Source organism: Sabethes cyaneus, chromosome 1 (assembly GCF_943734655.1).
Source record: "Sabethes cyaneus chromosome 1, idSabCyanKW18_F2, whole genome shotgun sequence".
NCBI lineage: Eukaryota > Metazoa > Arthropoda > Insecta > Diptera > Culicidae > Sabethes > Sabethes cyaneus.
The window spans coordinates 83244425-83264343 of record NC_071353.1 but is presented as its reverse complement, the minus strand read 5'-3'; positions in this window follow the sequence as shown (position 1 = coordinate 83264343).

The following is a 19919-nucleotide window of genomic DNA, read 5'->3' as shown; positions in this document are numbered from 1 at the left end:
TTGCTAATCTTATGTTTTTTCGGATCTAAATTTTGTTTCAAAAACTTTCTGGTGTCTTCACTCGATTGAGCAGACTCGACCGGTTTAATAACAATAACTGAACGAGCCTTACGGTTCTTCAGAACTTTGTTCGTATTCCCAGCTGAACTCGCTAATACACTCGCATATGTTCTTTTATTCGAAAAAACTTCATTATCGAGACTAGAATTATTAATCGGTTCATCACACACGATCAACATTTTCTTGCTGGGATTAGAGTCCGATTCCGAATGAACCGCTCTCTCATTGCGCGTCCTTTTTCTACTCATCGCGACAACATTTATATCCCGATCGATTTTATCAATGACAGTTTTTTTAAAATCATCCAGCTTTTTGGCAACACTGGCTTCAATGCTTGCCATACTCTCACGAAGTGAGATACTGATTGATTTCAAAATATTATCGATACCGTTTGAAACTATATTATTTATCTGGTGTTCAATTCCGCTTTGATTATTCGCGAGTGACTGAGAGACAGATGATAATGTACCTATCATCTCAGACAACTCACTACACAAAGCATTATCTTTACCGCCGTCATCTTGGGCTGATAAACATGATTCACATTTAAACACAATGTTTTCATTATCGCTAACTACTTTAGCAGCAATCTTGCTTAGTGGAGTACACACTCTATGTAACACAGATTTGCACTTACCCACACACAGGATCGTCACTAGCTCGAATTATATTCTCGCATTTTGAACAATTCATCCCGACCTGCAAACAAACGCGCGCCGGCTGGACTCGTCCAGCAGCAATAGCTAGCACTCGAGGCAACGGACAATGAAAAAAATCACAACAATGAAATTTCAAACAGCAGCCGCAGCGACTATTGTCATAGCCACGGTGTACGGTGCTGGCCCGGAATTAAATTCGGTAAAAAACAGAATAAATCAAAAGCATGCAATGAAACTTTTACTTATCTGAAATTATCACCGAATTTGCTTTCGGATCACTAGCAATAGATCACCAATAGCACTTGATTTCACACACAAAATATACTTTTAAGCTAAACACAAATGATACACAAGCTACCATGTTCACCATATCATCAAGATTATGCCCGCGGATTCCGCTTGTCTTCGGGGTCGGTGTTGCCGTCAATAGCCATCGATGTTGCCAATTGGATTGGAAAAGGGGTGTGGCTTACAAAGTGGTCTCAAAGGTTATCATTTGGATCCAAATCCTTTGGTGTATGTAATTGTCGTCCGTGCCTGTGAAGCTAGGCGATCACAAAGGAAATGTATGGGAAAATTCGATCTTAAAACTTTACACACATTTTCACTATTTAGCGTATAAAAAATTATTATTAATATATTACTATAAAATTGCTGGACATTTTATCTATCCAACAACATATTAACTGTTATGTTTCGTTCAGTAGTATAGTAGCTATTAGCGTTTGAAATATTTCATTCAAACGTTACACTTCTATTTTTCGTTTTTACAAAGTGCTACCCAGTCCCAGTATAGTCAACAAAGACGTAGTCCTACGTCAAAAATATGTCCTCGGATTTTTTCTCTGCTTAAGGCGATACCGAAAGTGGCTCACGTTATTGTGTTAGAGCGACAAACACTGTACTGTACATCTCGTGTGTTCGTTAAAAACCTAAACGTTTATTTGAATATTGCATTAGTATTGGTAACATATGTCAAATAGCGGAGCTTGCAAACATAAACACACCTGATCAGCAGCCAACCGCACCGACTACAAACATCCCGAAATATGGTTTGTTTTCTTTATCAAGGCATTCCGATTCAATCAAGATTAACAGCAGCAACTGAATAATGCGCAGGATCACTAGGATGTTTAATTAATCCGTTTGCATCGGAGGCCAGTTTTTGATTTCTGTGCTTGCGTTTTGTTTGTTTACATCAATCTAAGCTTATCGATGCGGCGAGAGTTGAAAGCTCTTTAAAACCTCATTGATGTCACGAAAGTTTGATACTGTGTTGCTGCTTTTTCGGAAACCGCTAGTACAATGAAATATGTGCGCAACAAAGTATCTATTAACTAATTCCAAATTATACATTGGTCGCTTTTATGAACACGTAATGATCGATATGATCAGTTAAATTTATTTTCCATTAGCAATTATGTTTTGCTGAGCGTTTGTTGATATATAGCAGAGATATAGCAGATCAATGGAATGACAAGTTTTAGGAAATTATAACAGCACTGGAAGCACTGATTCCGTGGCGAAAGCGTGCTCTGCCAATACAGATGCATTTTTAAGGTGCAAAACAATACATGCTTCGAACGGTAGCCATTTATCCAGCCATCTTTGAGCCACTTTCAGTTTCCCCTTAATCAGTCTCAAAAATGTCAAAAACGAGTTTGGTCTCTACATCCGACAGTTTCGATAATTTATTTCTTCGAAACTGTCGGATGTAAGCAAAAGCATAAGCATAAGCATAGGATACCGCCCGTGTGCTGCTACTCCGTTATTGACCAAGACCGACTTCATCGAAAGTGTCGGATGTAGCGTGGCGCGTACAGGAGAGGCGAAGGTGACCGTGAAGGCGTCGTAGGCAGTACAGATGTACGCTTGCCCGTTGACGGAGTGTCGCAACGCGGCCCAGGAGGCCACAGAAAGCGCTACTAGCAGCGGTAAGGCGTCCGCCAAGCGTGTGAGACAGTCACCAGGGGATAGCACCCCTGGTGGACAGAAAAAATGCCTGATCGGTAAAAGCTCTCAGGCTAGCGGGTTGGCAGAGCTAACCGATGAACCAGCGGAAAACTGGACCGTGGACCGAGGTTAAGGCCAAGAGAAAAGGCGGAGGAGGCTCCAGTAAAAAAATAGCTCCACCTAAACCGGCAAGGAAGTACCAAGTACCTTCAGTAGGAACGGTGCGGAGTCTATCATCGACGTGACTTTCGGCAGTGCTGGTCTGATAAGAGACTGGAGGGTAGACAATGGCTACACTCACAGTGGCCATTAGGCGGTCCGCTATGGTGTCGGTCAGACAACGAGGCGGCAGGCGGCGAGTAGAGCCGACACTCCAACCACTCGTGGATGTAAGACATCATAATTCGATCCCGAAGTATTTGTGGAAGCGATCCGAAGAGAGCGCGGTGATCGCGGTATGCCCGATCCGAACGGTGATCATTTGATTGAGGTACTGTCACGAGCGTGTGACACTGCCATGCCTAGGAAAAGCCGACCTAGGTATGGGAGGTCACCGGCTTACTGGTGGACAGCTGAAATGGCGGAACTCCGCGGAGCGTGCTTTTGTGCGAGGAGAATCATGCAAAGAGCTCGTTCGGGCGAAGGTAGGGCTGAATGTTGAGTAGCACTTGTTGCTGCACGCGCAGCGCTTAAGAGTGGGATAAAAGCTAGTAAACGAGCCTGCTTTGAAAGGTTATGTGCTAGTGTTAATGCGAACCCGTGGGGGTAATGCCTACAGGGTCGTAATGGCAAAGACCAAGGGCGTGATGGCACCCGCAGAGCGATCTCCAGAGATGCTGGAGCGAATCATCGAGGACCTCTTTCCGCGCCACGAGCCAAGGCCCTAACCTCAAGCCACTGAGTCGTCCCACGGCCGACGTTCCAGTATCTCAGACCATAGTGTAGGATGGTCGGCCTCCATGCCGAACATCCAAAGTAACGTGGGCGACGGCGGCTTAGAGGTTGGGGAGGAAGCGACGGTTACGAATGAGGAACTCATTGAGATCGCTTCCCGGACAGATGGAAGCGACAGAACCTGGTCCTATTGCCGAAGCCGGGAAAACATCCGGGTGTCCCCTTGTCATATAGGCCGATCTGTCTACTCGATACTGCCGGCATGGTGCTGGAGAGGGTTATCCTTAACAGACTCGTACAGTACACGGAGGGTTCAAACGGTCTGTCAAAGAACCAATTCGGCTTCCGTAAAGGCAAATCTACGGTGGATGCCATCTTGTCTGTCACTAAGACAGCCGAGGTGGCAATCCAGCGTAAGAGGACGGGTATCCGCTATTGCGCAGTTGTCACGCTCGACGTGAGAAATGCGTTTAATAGCGCTAGTTGGGACTCCATAGCCAACTCGCTTCGGAACGTCCAAGTGCCGGTGTCGCTGTACAGGATCCTGGAAAATTATTTCCAGAATCGTGTGCTATGCTACAACACGGAGGAGGGTCAGAAATGCGTTCCAATCACCTCAGGGGTTCCGCAAGGTTCCATACTGGACCCGGTGTTGTGGAACGTCATGTATGACGAGGTGTTGAAGCTAAAGTTCCCGGTAGGGGTGGTGATTGTCGGTTTTGCGGACGATATCACCTTGGAAGTCTACGGTGAATCTATCAGAGAGGTTCAGTTGACTGCTGCCCACTCTATAAGCGTTGTCGAAGATTGGATGCGATCCAGGAAACTGGACCTAGCGCATCATAAAACGGAGGTTATCGTGGTGAACAACCGCAAGTCGGTACAGCAAGCAAATATCAGCGTCGGGGACTGCACTATTTCGTCAACGCGGTCCTTAAAACTCCTTGGAGTCATGGTCGACGACAAGCTCAAGTTCGGGAGCCACGTCGACTATGCCTGCAAGAAGGCTTCCACAGCTATTTCGGCATTGTCTCGTATGATGTCTAATAGCTCTGCGGTATATGGCAGCAGGCGTAGGCATTTAGCCAACGTGGTCCAGTCCATACTCAGGTATGGTGGACCGGTGTGGTCATCGGCGTTAGGAACCAAAAGCTACCTAGGTAAGCTGGAAAGTACCTATCGTCTCATGTGCTTGAGAGTGGCGAGTGCGTATCGCACAGTTTCATACGACGCAATCTGCGTCTTAGCGGGTATGATGCCTATTGGCATCATCATCAGTGAGGACGTTGAGTGCTTCAACCAACATGGAACTACTGCCATACGGAGTACTACAAGATTGGCCTCGATGACCACATGGTAGCGGGCATGGTCTGATTCCACAAAGGGCCGGTGGACACACCGACTTATTCCGGAAGTATCCGGGTGAATCGAAAGGCGCCACGGCGAAGTCAACTTCCACCTGACACAAATCGTGTCAGGGCATGGTTGTTTTAAACAGTATCTGCACGAGTTGGGGCATGCGGAGTCCCCCGCGTGTCCCGACTGCGTGGTTGTTAAAGAAACTGCAGAACATGTTTTCTTTATATGCTCTCGTTTCGTGGGCGCAAGAAATAACATGCAGGCAGTGAGCGGACAGGACACAACGCCGGATACACACAAGCACGCATAAAATTTAATAAGCATATTGCTTTCTCAATAGCGGTTATAGCAAAAAGAAATGCAGTGCAGGTCATACAGCAAGCACCCGGGCGATATTACAATAGATCAACTCTATACTGGTCGCAGTAATGAGTCTACACATGGAAAAAAGGCTGCTGTTACTAAAACCGTTTTCCCGAAGAAAGTAACATTTTTAGTTACTCATATCATGATATATAACGTATACGCATATACACTAGCCCCGCCGATGACAAAATTCTGAACTATTTTTCATACCATCTTGAAGGTGACAATCACTTGTATAAACTTCTCGAAGACCACTACTTTCTAGGTAATCAGTAGCGTAAGTTACAGCGTATACTGTAATATTACATATACGGTAGCGCCACGTAGTGAGGCAATTCTGCACTATTTTCTATACCATCTGCAAAGCTGCTATTACTCAAACAACTTTGCCTAAGAAAGTAATACCTTAGGTTACATGAATTATAAGCTATAGCAAATAAAACGAGTTCGCATATACACTAGCGCTGCACGTTGAGAATATTCTGAACTATTTTCAGTGTCATTTCCGAAATGACAGTCATTTGAACAACCTTCCCGAAGACTGCAACTTTCTAAATAGTCAGTAGCGTAAGATACAGCCTATACAAGAATATTACCTCTGCACTAGCGCCACGTAGCGAGAAAATCCTGAACTACTGCTGCCTGCCCGCTAGTCAACCTTTCAATGAAGACGATAGTAATATGATTCCAAGATTTGCACTTGCACCCTTTTCACTCCAAGTAGTAATTCCCTATAATCGCTTGGAATGATAAGGGTACAAGTGCATAACTGAGAAGGAAAGGGGTGTAAGTGCAAGATTTCAATAGAATTTAATAAAGTAAAGCTAACATAACCATAGTGCGTCATTAGTTTTCTATTATATAATCTGACGAATTTTCTAGACAATGTTAACTTTGAACCTGATTTTCTCGAAATTTACTTTTTGTCACTTACACCCCTTTCCTTCTGACCCACTCAAATATAAAACTCATTTAAAAACAAAGTTTGAATGGCCAGGTTCACTTCAATTTTTTTCTGGTATATTTGAAAGCACTTCGAGCAACACTGCCAGAACGGTGCAACACTGATAAAACGGATTCGATTTCTTTTTCTTGATCACAATCTCGTACCAAAAGAGATCTATTTATAGACAGCTCGAACAGCAAAGACTGACAACTGACAGAATAAACTATCGGTCAAATCATATGAGCATTTAAACTACCTACATTCAAGAGTAGTTCTGGTACAGTGGTTAAGACGATGGCATCGTGTGCGGTATGTCGTGAGTTCAATTCCGACTGAAAGGGTGCGGTCTTTGAAATTGAAAGAATGTGTGAAAATCTTTTTTTGTTGCTATTTGTAAATGTTCCCGATAAATAGTTGTACTATTTTTGACAATAGGTCGGGAAAATGTCGATATAGCAGACAGAGGTAAAGAAGTTTTTGTTTTATCAAAATTATAACACAATTTGTTAGAAATATGGTAAAAATTTTGATATAATTTTGTTCAAAACATAACAAACTTTGTTATATTTTTGCTATCACTGCTAAGCAGTTTTGTTAGAATCTGAGTTATTTTAACCACTTGCAGTAGCTAAATTATAACAGCCGTTGTTAGCAAAAAATCGGTCGAAAAATAACAGGATCAGTTATAATTTTGTTATGCCCTCCTGATCGGGTATGCATTTGAATATATGGTGCCAGGCAGCCATATAAAAATTGCTGGTTTTTATATGCTACCCGTTTGTCATATTCAACGCGCGTATTTTCCATGTTTATCTTCATATATCTTTATCTTTATATTGAATATATTCGTTAAAATATCTCGCAAATTCTTGTAATTTTGTTCTTTGAATATATAACTTGCAACGAAATTTTTATGCGACTTGTTTGTTGTTGTTTAATTTGTAGCGAACCGATTACAAAAATGAGTGCAAAATTTTTTGAGCTGTTTTAACATAGTGTTTTCAAATAAATGTTGCTCTTGAAGATTACGTTCTTCTTTCTTTGTGTAACTTCAGTAATTTTCCTAGGATCTGAACATCGGGTTGCAACAATTTGCTTTTGAGTGTTTAAAAAGAGCAGTTAGATTTCATTTTATAATTTTATCATGATTTTGAAAATTTTGCTTTTTCAGTGATTTTTTTCTGAAAATACCCTTAATTTCCTATAACCTTTCCATTGACGTCATTTTTATTATATAAGTAATTTTCAAGATACGATTTAAAAAAAAAATCTCATTCTTCAGAGGCTTCAATCTTGACCACTTAGTCCAAAGGATGTGTTCTAGCTCGGACGTTTGGGGAGCGGTCAATGCGGCTGCTACCCTGATTGTACTTGAGCTACAAAACCGCTGGAGAGCCGATCAACGGAGAGTAAATAACGTAACTACCATAGTCCAGTAGTTATCTAAGAGGGTGCGTTAAGCACTATAGCCCCTCCCTAAAGTAATACCGATAAGGTGGAACCAGGGAGGCTTTAGGCTGGGGACTCGAGTAGGGTTTTAGTGGGTCTGGGTCCTCACGCTCCATTAGGGGGGTCGGGATACCAAAGCCCACTCCAAACCAAACCCCCTGAGTTGTCTTCTCAGGTGTCTGATAGTACCGTATCTTCTAAGGTGCTGAGCAGATTTCCCTACTCATTAAAAAAAATGCATCCTCGACACCTTCTCGCCTTTACGACAGATCTTCTGCAGTGCCACGATGCCAAACTTTCGGAGTTCCAACTGATCGAGCAGCACCCTGTCGCCACCAACGAAATTGAGCGATTTGCAGTTCCAGGTACCAAGTCTCTATTCCATATCCTTAGTTCGTCGCCTTTGTCAATGCCGAATGTTCCGAATAACGGAGAGCTATATAGATGAGAGTTTTCAAAGACTATGAGAGATACAAAACGATGTCGGTTATATTTTTATTCAAAGGCGAACTCATCAAAAATATACTTGTGCTACAGTTTTAGCTTGATGTATTGTTATTTTGCATTGAATTATTTTTTAATGAATACCTGGCTACGTGACTGATTTAGAATGCCTTTAAAAGGAAATTAAATTCCACTGGGTGCTCATTGATTATTAGAATTAGTTATAATAATACTCTTTTCGTTTTTTCTTCCTCAGCTTTAGTTTTTTTGAATAGTTTTTAATTCGCTGTCCAGTTCTCTCAAAGCTGAGGTTCTGTAAGTGTCCTATGCCAGGGGGCGAGCTCTGTGCGAGCTTTTTGGTAACGGGGGCGTGTGGAAGGTTACTTATAGAGAAAAAAATAAAAAAAAAATATTGGTGCAAACTAGCTTTCAAATTTAAATACAAGCAGGAATGTAGCTCAAATGCGGGTTGGTTCGTGGAATTCAAAGGTTGCGAAGTACGTACGTTTAAAACAGACAGGATTGTTGGTGAATCGATCTCACCATTTACAATCTTCGACACACACGGCCTTCCTACGGTGCTCGAGTACTTCAAGATCCAAAAGGCTATACCGATCTGGACTTGGCGGTAGATTTGCTGGATACGCCAAGGTAAGTCTCTTAATGCGAGCCTCACAAAACGATTCTGCATTCGTTTGATATGCAGTTTCCATACCAGCTGACAAGGGCACCAATCCAAGCAAGTATTTTCAATCAGTAGACGTGCTAATGATATATAATATGACATATAATAATATAATATGAGAGAGTAAGGAGCAAAAGTGCGATTCAATGATTTATCAGTGCAAATACCGAGTAAATTGACTACATTGGCATGGATGGATGACTACTTTGACAATTTAAATCTGTCGTAAACATTTGTTGTTTATCGAAGCATAGGTATTGAGTTATGTGTAAATGTTATTTTAGAGCGGTTTCGATGTAATATTTCGTTATACGGCAGATACGATATCAATAGGAAAGATATTGCTTGTTGAAACCTGTAGCAACATGTTGCTACACTCACATCACTCACACATCTATTTTGAAAATGCGTCGAGAAGAATTTACAAAATGTATTCGTTTTTCCATAATTTGATCAAACCCCGTCAAGCGCCTAGCGGGGCAAAAGTGCGATTCACGGACGGGGAAAAGTACGATTCATGGATGAGTCAAAAATTCATGGGTTGTGAGTTGTGAGTACTGTATTACTGATACTTGAAATGGAAGATCTGCAGATGCTGGCCGCAGTATAGCAGTGTCTATTCGCTGGTGAAACAAAAAACGTTTGTAAAATTTCGATCCGATGGAAGCTGCATTATACAAGCGGAAAATAATAAAGATGCAAATTGAGAATATTCCTTTCACAAACTTATCGCAGATTAAAGATATTATGGTTTTGCTAGCTACTGCTCTGCTAATCTCACCGATTAAAGCTTCGCTTTTTTACCCCGCGGTATTTGGGGCAAAACTGCGATTTGGCAAATGATTAGGAAAATGAAGAATTTATTTTGTGTAACACTAATACTACACATGATTTATAGTTGAATGTAAAGGTTGTTGTTGTTGTTATTTTATTTGAGAGCTTTTACACTTTCGTACATTTGCCTCTTTTAAATGTAAAGGTATTGAGTTATTGCATCAATATAAAATACATTTTATTGTTGTGCTGCTTTATATCACATGAAAATCGATCACAACTTCAAACGTCGCACTACACTTAGTCACTAAAGAGGTACTAGCATAGTAGCACCGTAAAAACAAAAGATACTGCAATACTTTATTCAGAAAAGTTGTAGATAATAACTAGTTCTTCAATCTCCCCATATACAACTTTGTCAAATTTTGCTTGGCTGAGACGGTACTGTCAAATGAATGTGAATTGAGTCAAAGTGATTGCGCCATCCATGGTTGGAGGCGTGGCTTATCTATGTTCAAAAATATTTGCATTTTGTCCGATTGGTCGGGAATGTTTCGTTAAGTCGTGTGGAGAGAGTTAGAACGTGAGCTAAAAGAGAGTGAGAGAGTGCTGGTGCTTGAGTATCGGTTATGCAGTTGTGAATATGGAATGAGATCTTTTGAAAGAATAGGTGAAGATCAATTTGTCACTCAAGGAGCTTCCTAGTAGGAAGTATGTGTCTCACGGTCAGCAGTGAAACTGGGTCATGTCGTTGTTCTTTATTGTATATAAGGAAATAAGTAATGGGTGTCGGTGCTTGTTTTGGTTTAGATGTGTATAGCCGGATTTGCCCGGACTACTTTTCTTTCACGTTTAGATTCACCGTTTTTTAATCGCACTACCGACCGAACGGGTCGGCGTGCCAAATTGGACTCTCATTTATTTTCCCAAACTTTTTCCACAAAGTTAATTCTTACTTGCTAAAACGATCTTCGCCCTAAGGAAACTCCTCCTTCCCGAGGTAGTTCCGTTCTATTCTGCCTAGCGGCAGACCTCACGCTGTCCGTCGAGCTTCCCTCTCGCGCATACATTTTAGCCCCTCGCGTGGGGACTTTGTTTCGTCAACTCGAACAGTTCTGCGCTTCGTTGTTTACGTTAGTCGGCAAAATGCAACGGCGCATTTGTTTTGGGAACTGTTCGTTGCCGCAGGTTAAGAAACTTGCGCGGTCATTCCTCTCGAATGTGGTGCAACGCGAAAATTGTTTTCATTTATGTATTTTGCCTTACCGATCGAGTCACCGACCGGCGCGGGTAATCGAATAAAATGTGGGAATTATGTTCTGAGCCGACCGGGGTTGATTCATCCGGGCTCAGCCAGATGAAAATGCGTGCATGCAATGTTACAGCAGGAAATGAGGGTCGCTTCACTTCCCCACCCTCAGAAGCTTGCTGTGCGTCTCTGTAGGAGAGGCGCAGCAATTCGGTAAGTAAGACGGGCATATCAGATAAGATTAAATTCTGCGCGGTGGAGGAGCTCTACGTCAGGTGGAAACAGTATGCTATGGTATTCGATTATGTGTATACAATTGACTTGTACTTGATTGTTTTCTCTTTGATAAGTGCTAAAGCCTCTTATGGCCAATTTAACACCATTCCTCAATTTAATCTAATAATGGTACCGGGTTCCTACGTCATAATGTTATAATGTTATAATGTTATAGAAAAAAATAGAATGTAATAATGTCATAGAAAAACTGAATATCGGAGATTAACTCTCGTTTAATGTTTGCGTACTATAATATTTACCTCAAGTGGCGAGTTGTAATTTCTAAGTATACGAGTGTTGGTGAGTGTTATAATGGAATTCCAATGTAGTGTTTATGTGTGTTTTGAACAATGTAGTATTGTGTGTTTGTTATAATTGTGTAGTATTGTATTCGAAAACATATTGGATGGCTTCTGGTGTCTTCCTCGCCTCATCTTGCGATTCATTAAATTGTTCCTGGTTAAGTTTCTCTTCCGTGTAAATGCTCGTACCGTACCCTTTCCAATAGTGAATACAATATGAATAGACTTCATTTCATTGATATCCGACATAATTTCTGACACTTTTTCTGACATTGACTTTTTTAAATAGATTATAAAATCGAAATACGTTGATTATAAAATAAAGTTCTTCTGATTATAATTTTTTTCTTCTTGTAATTAGCTAGTGCCCCGCCGCTTATGGCCATTAGTGACACTGCTTGATAACGTAAGCAACTGTGTTGGAGAGAATTTTCGTTCGTGTACGTATTCCTGTGAATTTCAGCAATCTAGGTAGGTTCTATCGGCGACATCGGCGACCTGCTATCGTCCGATCCAGATCACCGCAACTATGGTATTCATCTTTACGGTTATCTGAGAGGATCTGGGGAATGGTGGGAGCGTTGAGCGTGTCGAAAAAAAACGGGATTCTTCTTCGTGTCATCTGGGCAGCTTCTCGGAATTTGGCATCTGGCATCGTAGTAATTCTTCGTGGTATTATCGTCATCGACTGTCTCTCAAAAATAAATCGTCGTCTGCATGCTTCTTAGAAATCGTCGTTCCCGCGGCTTATTGGCTGCGCGTGGTGTATGGCGTGGCAACAATGTGCTTTGCGTTGCTCGATGCACCCCTTGGCTTCAATATACTTTTTCATTTTTTTCGTATCGGCCCCCTGTCCTATCATTAACTTTTGTGGTTGTGGTTATAATATTACGGCCCCTTGGCCTACTGGCAGATAAGACTGCGTACTTATAATTGCGGCCCCTTGGCCTTCCGCACATATGTCCAAATAGTCGATCGGACTTATGTGGTGCGTAGCGAGGATTCGGCTGGTCTTATGTAGCGTGACCAGCGGAATCAAACAAGCATCTCTACTTTTGCTAGTAGGTTCTTTCGTGTTAAAAAAAAATATGGCGCGGTCGTCGGTATTAGCTTATGTCAACCGTGCGCCTCCGTTGCTTCTTCACTTATCGAAATTAAGGTCGTCCTTCCTCACTTTTTGTTATCGTCATTGGCGTTCACTAGCTGCTTTTTGGTTGTGGTCCCTTGGTTCTCGTCTCCTTCGAATCCCGCCAATCCTTGACGCTCGCGACTCCCCACTCCCACTCACCTCGTCGTCTCAAAAAAAATCGTCTCGTCATCATGGCTCATCTGACAGGTAGCCCGTTGGTGTCTTGCGCGACACATCCCCGTGGCTAATTTTCGTCATCCTCTCGTACTTGTGTAATCGTAATATTCACTTCTTAATATTTTTTTGAAACGATGGTTCTACAATTGATGAAGGGACGGTAGGGAAAGAAATGAAAATTTTTTGGTGAAGGTGGGGAAGAGTGGAAAGGAAGGGGGGGGGGGGGGGTATTGGTAGCTATGCTTGACAAGTAGTCATTTTGACTCCTACCTTTTGTCCAATACTGGAAGGTGCATGAGTCGAACCAAGCTGTAATCTGAGATTACAACCGGATTCGAATCCACAACACCCGCCAGGGCATGTGGTGTGCTGGTACTTGTACCTTTGAACCATAGAGGCGCTGGACAAAAGGAGACCGCAAAATCCACTTCTCAAGGATAGCGACGCGTTAGGTTGGGTTATCGACACATATTGTGCCGCTTCCTACATCAATTGCAGATTACCACCGAGCGAGAAGTTTTAATCTAACTACTATTTACTTTCAGGACGACGACACTATGCCGGCCCTTACGACTTGCAAGGTACTGCACGTGACGTTGTTCGTCTGTCAGCTTGTGTTAGCCGCGTTTCTCGGCGCGGGTTTTCGAGGGAAGGCCCCGTTCCTATGTAATAGACTAATCTCAAGTTTTTAGTCTTGTCAGTCTTGTTTAGTCTTGTTTTTAGTCGACTCATGCACCTTCCAGTATTGGACAAAAGGTAGGAGTCAAAATGACTACTTGTCAAGCATAGCTACCAATACCCTCCCCCCTTCCTTTCCGCTCTTCCCCACCTTCACCAAAAAATTTTCATTTCTTTCCCTACCGTCCCTTCATCAATTGTAGAACCATCGTTTCAAAAAAATATTAATATATATGTATGACCGCATTTCAAGGTCAAGACTAAAAACTTGAGATTAGTCTATTCACTTCTTAAAAATAGCACTTCCTAAACGCGTTAACCGGCGGTAACTCAACACGATTTTTTCAGTTTCTCATAAAACACATCGGCTGCGTTCATTTATTTACCTGAAGGCTACCGCGGGTTACCTTTCTCCTGACGGGCCGTAATAATTCATATGACTTTGTTTGTTAAGTTTTTGGAAAGAAAGAATGTTGTCTGCTCCTATTGTATCTATTGTGTTCTGTTTCTTATAGCCTAAGCCCGTAATTTTTCTTGGTCCCTATCTAGCTACTTAATGCTATTCCAAGCAAGTCTTTATTTAACGTATAGTTTTGTTTAAATGTTTAATTCTTGTAGGATTTATTGTTTTGGGGTTTTTAGTTTTCATGTATAAATATAAACATTTTCGTAATAATTTTAGTTGTACACAAATAAGTTGTATATAATTCGATTACTATAAATTCTTGTTTTTTCGAGCCGAACGCCTTGCCTTCGTTCGAACTACGGGTTCATGACCCTTTTTCATTCCTAAGTTTCAACGTAAGGTTGGTGACTTTTCTCATACCTTCGTTATTTCATTAAAAGTTTTGTTTTGCACCTCGTTGGCAGTTTTCATCAACGTGTACAATTTTTAAACATCCCCTTTTTTTTTAAATATCCCCTGTCCCCTCTCTCTCTTTCACTTTTCGCTCTCTCATTTACCGTTTCATTCTTCTTCAGTAATAAATTTGTCTTTGATCGTCTGTCTTTTCCCAACTTTCCCACTTTATTATGCAGTAGCCTGCATCTTCCTCCCCTCTCTCTCTATAGGTGCAGGCACCTGAGGATTTTGGCATTGGGCAACGGTAAGACTGTGCCATTCATACTTCCATTTACTCCGAGCGCCGAAACCCGCTCATTTACTCATCCCCATTCATACTCATTCATTCCAGTTCTTTCGGCAAACTGTTTGATTCAATAAGAGTCATACTAGCCGGCTTGCGCGAGAAATCCCCTTCGGGAGATTCTACCAACATTCAAAATATTTCTTGTCAACATTTTCCCCTGTGTCTATGTTTCTTCTTTGATAATAATAAAAAACTTTCATTATCATGGCTTCTTGTCATTCATTGTTCTTTTTTCTTTTTATAATTTTGTATGTATAAAAAAAATCTTTTAACTGCCTTTATCCTAGGCATCGTCCTGCGACTCCCCATCGTTATTATGTATTCGTTTTTATTAAGGAGTGGCTCTTTCTGGCCCTTCTTCATATTTGTCATTTTATTTTTCATAAATTATATTTTCTAGATTTGCTCATGTGCATCTCACGTTTTCTATGAGTATTTTATATCTTTTCCCGATTTCATTATCTCTTTTTATTTTTGCTCGCGTGTATAGTGTCTCATGTTTTCTATGCACCGGCCTTCGCGTTCTTCGCGGATATATTTATTATTTTCTTAGTATCTTTCCCTGTTTCAATCCATAATGTATAGCCGGATTTGCCCGGATTTGCCATAATGCATAGCCGGATTTGCCCGGACTACTTTTCTTTCCCGTTTCAATCTGTTTTATATTTCCCGCTCCTCCACATAGTGTCCTATGTTTTCTACATGGGGCGTTCGTCCTTAAATTTTTGTAATTTGTCATATGCCCTTTTCGACCGTAAAAGTCTTCCATGTTCATTGCCTATTGGCAGAGAGAGAGAAAAAAGGTAAAATTTGGCAGTTCTTTGCTGCTTATATATCATATTAAAAGAGAGGTGTTTTTCCACACTCTTTCGTCTGTTCGTTTGACTTGTTATATTGTCAAATTTCTTTCTTTCTAATGAGGGTACTCGTATTTTTCCTCCTCATTTATTACTTTCCTTTTCCATTTTCTCAAGTGAAAAAAAAAATTTAGTATTTACTCTACGTGTACTTTGAGTTTTGAATAAAAAATTATTAACCAAAATCTTTCCTATAAACTAGAAGAAAACATTTTTCAGACATCAGTCCGAGTCTGCAGCATGGCTAAAATCGCTGCTTGTGCATACAAATATGCTGGGGATGCCGCTGGCTGTCTCCACCGCCGCTGTCAGCTTATCAGCAGATCGCATCGAATTAACATTATCATTCAACAATTTTCTTTTTTTAATTTTCTTCTTTTTTTAAATTGGTAAAATCGCTTTTTACTAAAAAAATTTCTTATTAAATTATTAAATTTAATAATTGCACCATAATAATTAAACTTTAGTAATGCAAATCTGTTCCGCCTGTACTCTTGAAAGGTGAAAAAGAAAAAGAAAATAAAATATAAATTTGAATAAAACAAACTTAGTATCCCCAGTTGGTCCCACTACTTGGGTTACGTATGTCGAGGAAAAAAACATTGTTCCAAAATGATTAAACTTTTTTCAAACATTTCAATCTGATTCTGGCCGAAAGACCATGATCTTCCGATCATAGTGCGCCGCAGGTTGTGTTGTTTATAATTTCAAATGCGCGAGCAGCCCAAAAATGCTGATTCAGCGCTTTCTTCACCGTGGCTTCAAAGCCGTGAGCAAAGTTAATTCCAATATTTACGAACATTGCGTTTGCAATGCGAATGAACTAAAAGGAGACTCAGAGTGCCTCCCTTCGGTGGTCACTCATGAGAATTTGTTTTATTCCGTGACGCTGGCACACACCAGAGCTCTGCGAAACAGCTATTACTGCACCCTTCACCCTCTAATTCTTCCACCGTCGCTGCAATTGCGACCGGTACAGGCGAACGATGATAAAATAAGCGAAACGTGTGGCAACTGTCGTTGCTTCTTTCTACGCCGCCTCGCCTTACCACCGCGATTACGGCAGATAAATGACTCAAATTCTATTCCAAAGAACATTCTAAAAAAAAACCATTCATTCTTCATAAAAAAAATTAATATTAGGTAGGTATTGTAAAACCCAATATTAGGTAGGTGGGTATTAAAAAAATTCCTATTAGGTAGGTAGATTATTTTAAAAAATTTCAATTAGCTAGGTATATATAAAAATACAAAAAAAATATTTACGTAGGTAGGTGAATATAGCGAACTCTTGTGTTGTAAGGGGCGGAAAAGGCACCCACGATCAGTGCTTAAAATTATCAGTTGATACTCATGAAGCTGAATATCAACTAGCTCCCTATGTAGCTGATATTCATCAGCATGAAAATCAATTTCAATGTCCAGTCACGATATTATTGGAACAGACAATCATTATTCCATCTCTAAAACTGAATATCAAACATCAGTATCAACGAATTCGAAAAGAAAAATGATACTCAGTATCAAAAATATCAGTTACATCTCGAGGTGTTGATATTTTCACTAAGCGTTGTTTTCACCATAAACGTTTGATTTCAACGCAAACCGCACAAACAGTTATCTCAACTTTAAAGTAAATTGTCATCACAAAGCCTACTACAATCTGTTGCGTCCCAATCAACTAGAATACAAATATTCAGTGCAAGGCGCTGAAACTGATATTCATATTCACTGCCATGGAACTGAAAATGATATTCAGCTCTAATTTTTTTGTAACGCATTATGACTTTTTCGAAACGAATATACAGCAACATCGAAACTCAGCGGCTTGGTTTATCAATCAATTTTTTATTCCAATGATATTCATATTCCATATGGAAAAAGGAGTTTTGATATTGTATTGACTCAAAATCAATCATTTTGGGTTTCGATAAAGTGGTTTTTTCCAGCACTGCGCCACGACGGCCAAAAGCGAGATTAAAAAAAAGTACAAGAAAAAATCACTTACCCCATAAATTTCCCCAATCCTATCGCGACCATCCTGTCGCTCGTTCCGTCAATAGTAGCTTTTCTAACGAAAAAGCGAACCGCTGCTATTCTCACTAAGGTTTCCCTGTGAGAAGGCACTTCCTCCTCGTACACTATTTAGTTATTGGTAAACGCACTCCATGAATCCCAGATTTCAAATATCATTAAATTCTGTTCGTATGCGAAATATTTAGTTTCACTTCAGCTCCGATTGCAACACTCGTTATACGTTTTGCACACGTAATACTTTTAGCCCCCCGTACACTTTTTCGCACTTACGTAGTCAAATTGCGAGTTTTAATTTTTGAATTTATTTTTAAAGCATTTTAAGCTTTTAAATAAAAAATAAACTAAAATTCCTATATTAATAATTTTGCTGTTTAACAACTATACCTAAGTGTTTAAATCTATAATTTGTAAGTGACAACAGTAGTGTAAATTGCTATCAAATCGTTTAGTTCGATTCCTGCTAGCATAAAAGGTAAAATTTTGATTGTTTAGTTTGACTGATATTTGAATATGTTTAGAAAAACATTCGTGCCTAAAGTTGTAAATCACAAGATTAGGTAATGAATCAAAATCAAGAAATAAGAAAACTATAAGGAACATTGCAATGTTTCTGTATATTAGATTTTTCTGTACCGAAATTTAATAAAACAATTTAACTTGCTCAGCACAAAGCACAAGAATTCGACATAAATCTGCAAATAGTATTTAATAAATTTACAAGATTGTTGGTATAATAACTTAGAATACTATACTATTTTATACGGTCAACATTGATAACATTAATCTAATATTGATAATATCGGTACAAACGAGAACATAATAACATCTGCATACTGCAACAACAAGCCAGACGAAAACCGGCAAGGGATTTCCGGTTTTTTTTTTTTGTAGATTGGTGCTAGCTCAAGTGGAGAGGAGAGAACTATGGCGAGGACAGGAAGGATGAGAGGACTACAAAACGGGAAATTACTTAACGGGTTGTAGGTAAAACTCAAACATGAAGGTATGACATAGAACTTTTACCAGAATATGATTATAACCTTACTATATATCATATTATAATTGTTATTATTGTTATCATTGTTATGAACAGCATAATTGTGGAAGGCTGGATGATGGAGTGGATTGCCAACCGGAGTCCTTAAGGTCTGAAATAGTTATGCCAAGTTCTTCTTCTCACAAACAAGCCATCACGTGGGTTAAAGCTGGTGCAGCGAAATTGATTATTACATGGAAGGATCCTAATGTTGGAAAGAAAATCTTAAAACCCCGGAATGCGCACAAGTGTCTCTGCTTGTGGGTCCGCCAAACCCCTTTTGGTCCTTCTATAACAGCATTAGTGTGATATTCATTTGATAATCAAATTTGGATCTACTGTAAGTCTACCCACATACACTGGCAAGTCCTTGAAATGATGGTGGATTTCCCTCTTACTACTACTATTACTACCCGTACACTTTTTCGCACTTACTGCAATCTCTTTTACTATTCGAATTTCTCAAAACTAAAAATTTTCACAGTTTTTCAACCGTACCTGATGGTCCAATTTTGCAGCAAATTGCACCTTACTTAACGAGTTACACTTTCTTCGACTCTTCTACTTTTCTTCTTATTACGAACAGTGACGTAAATGCACGGAACGAAACACAAACTACGGCACAGATTTCAGCTTAATTTGTTTCGAAATCACACAGATTTTCCTTTTCAGAGATACTGATTCTCAGCATTGGTGCGGAATTCGGGAAATTTTCTGAACGAAAAACTTTTTTACCTTTTTCCAATTTTCGAGATGGCTGGTCTAATTGGTTTATTGTTCACACACGGCCCAGTACGGTTGCTCTCATATAAAACACTGTCTCTTGATCACTATTTTATTCAATACGGTCACTCGATTCGCCCCACTTTGTCGTGTAACAATTTTAAATATACAGCTCAACGCTGATTGCATCTCGTGTGTGCATTTATGCTTAAAAACTGTCCATTTTGCTTTTGCCGTTTGCAGAGCGCCAACAATTGTGGCTCCGTTTGCTGCGTCAATACACCCGGTAGTATAACAGTCAATTAGTAATCAACACTAGTTTCTGATTTTGTCTTCTACTTTGCACAATTTCAATAAAAAACATTTACAATCTACGACGCTGATTAGTAAAAACCCGAATCGTTACAAGTTTCACTTGACAATGCTTCCGGGGCACTGTGACTTAGCCAGTCGGAAATGCCGTTCCGAGGGAAGTATTTTTCCCTTTTGTTTTCGATGTCACCATAATGTATAACCGGATTTGCCCGGACTACTTTTCTTTCGCGTTTAGATAAACACCGTTTTTTAATCGCACTACCGATCGGACGGGCGTGCCAAATTGGACTCTTATTTATTTTCCTAAACTTTTTCCACAAAGTTAATTCTTACTTGCTAAAACGATCTTCGCCCTAAGGAAACACCTCCTTCCCGAGGTAGTTCCGTTCTATTCTGCCTAGCG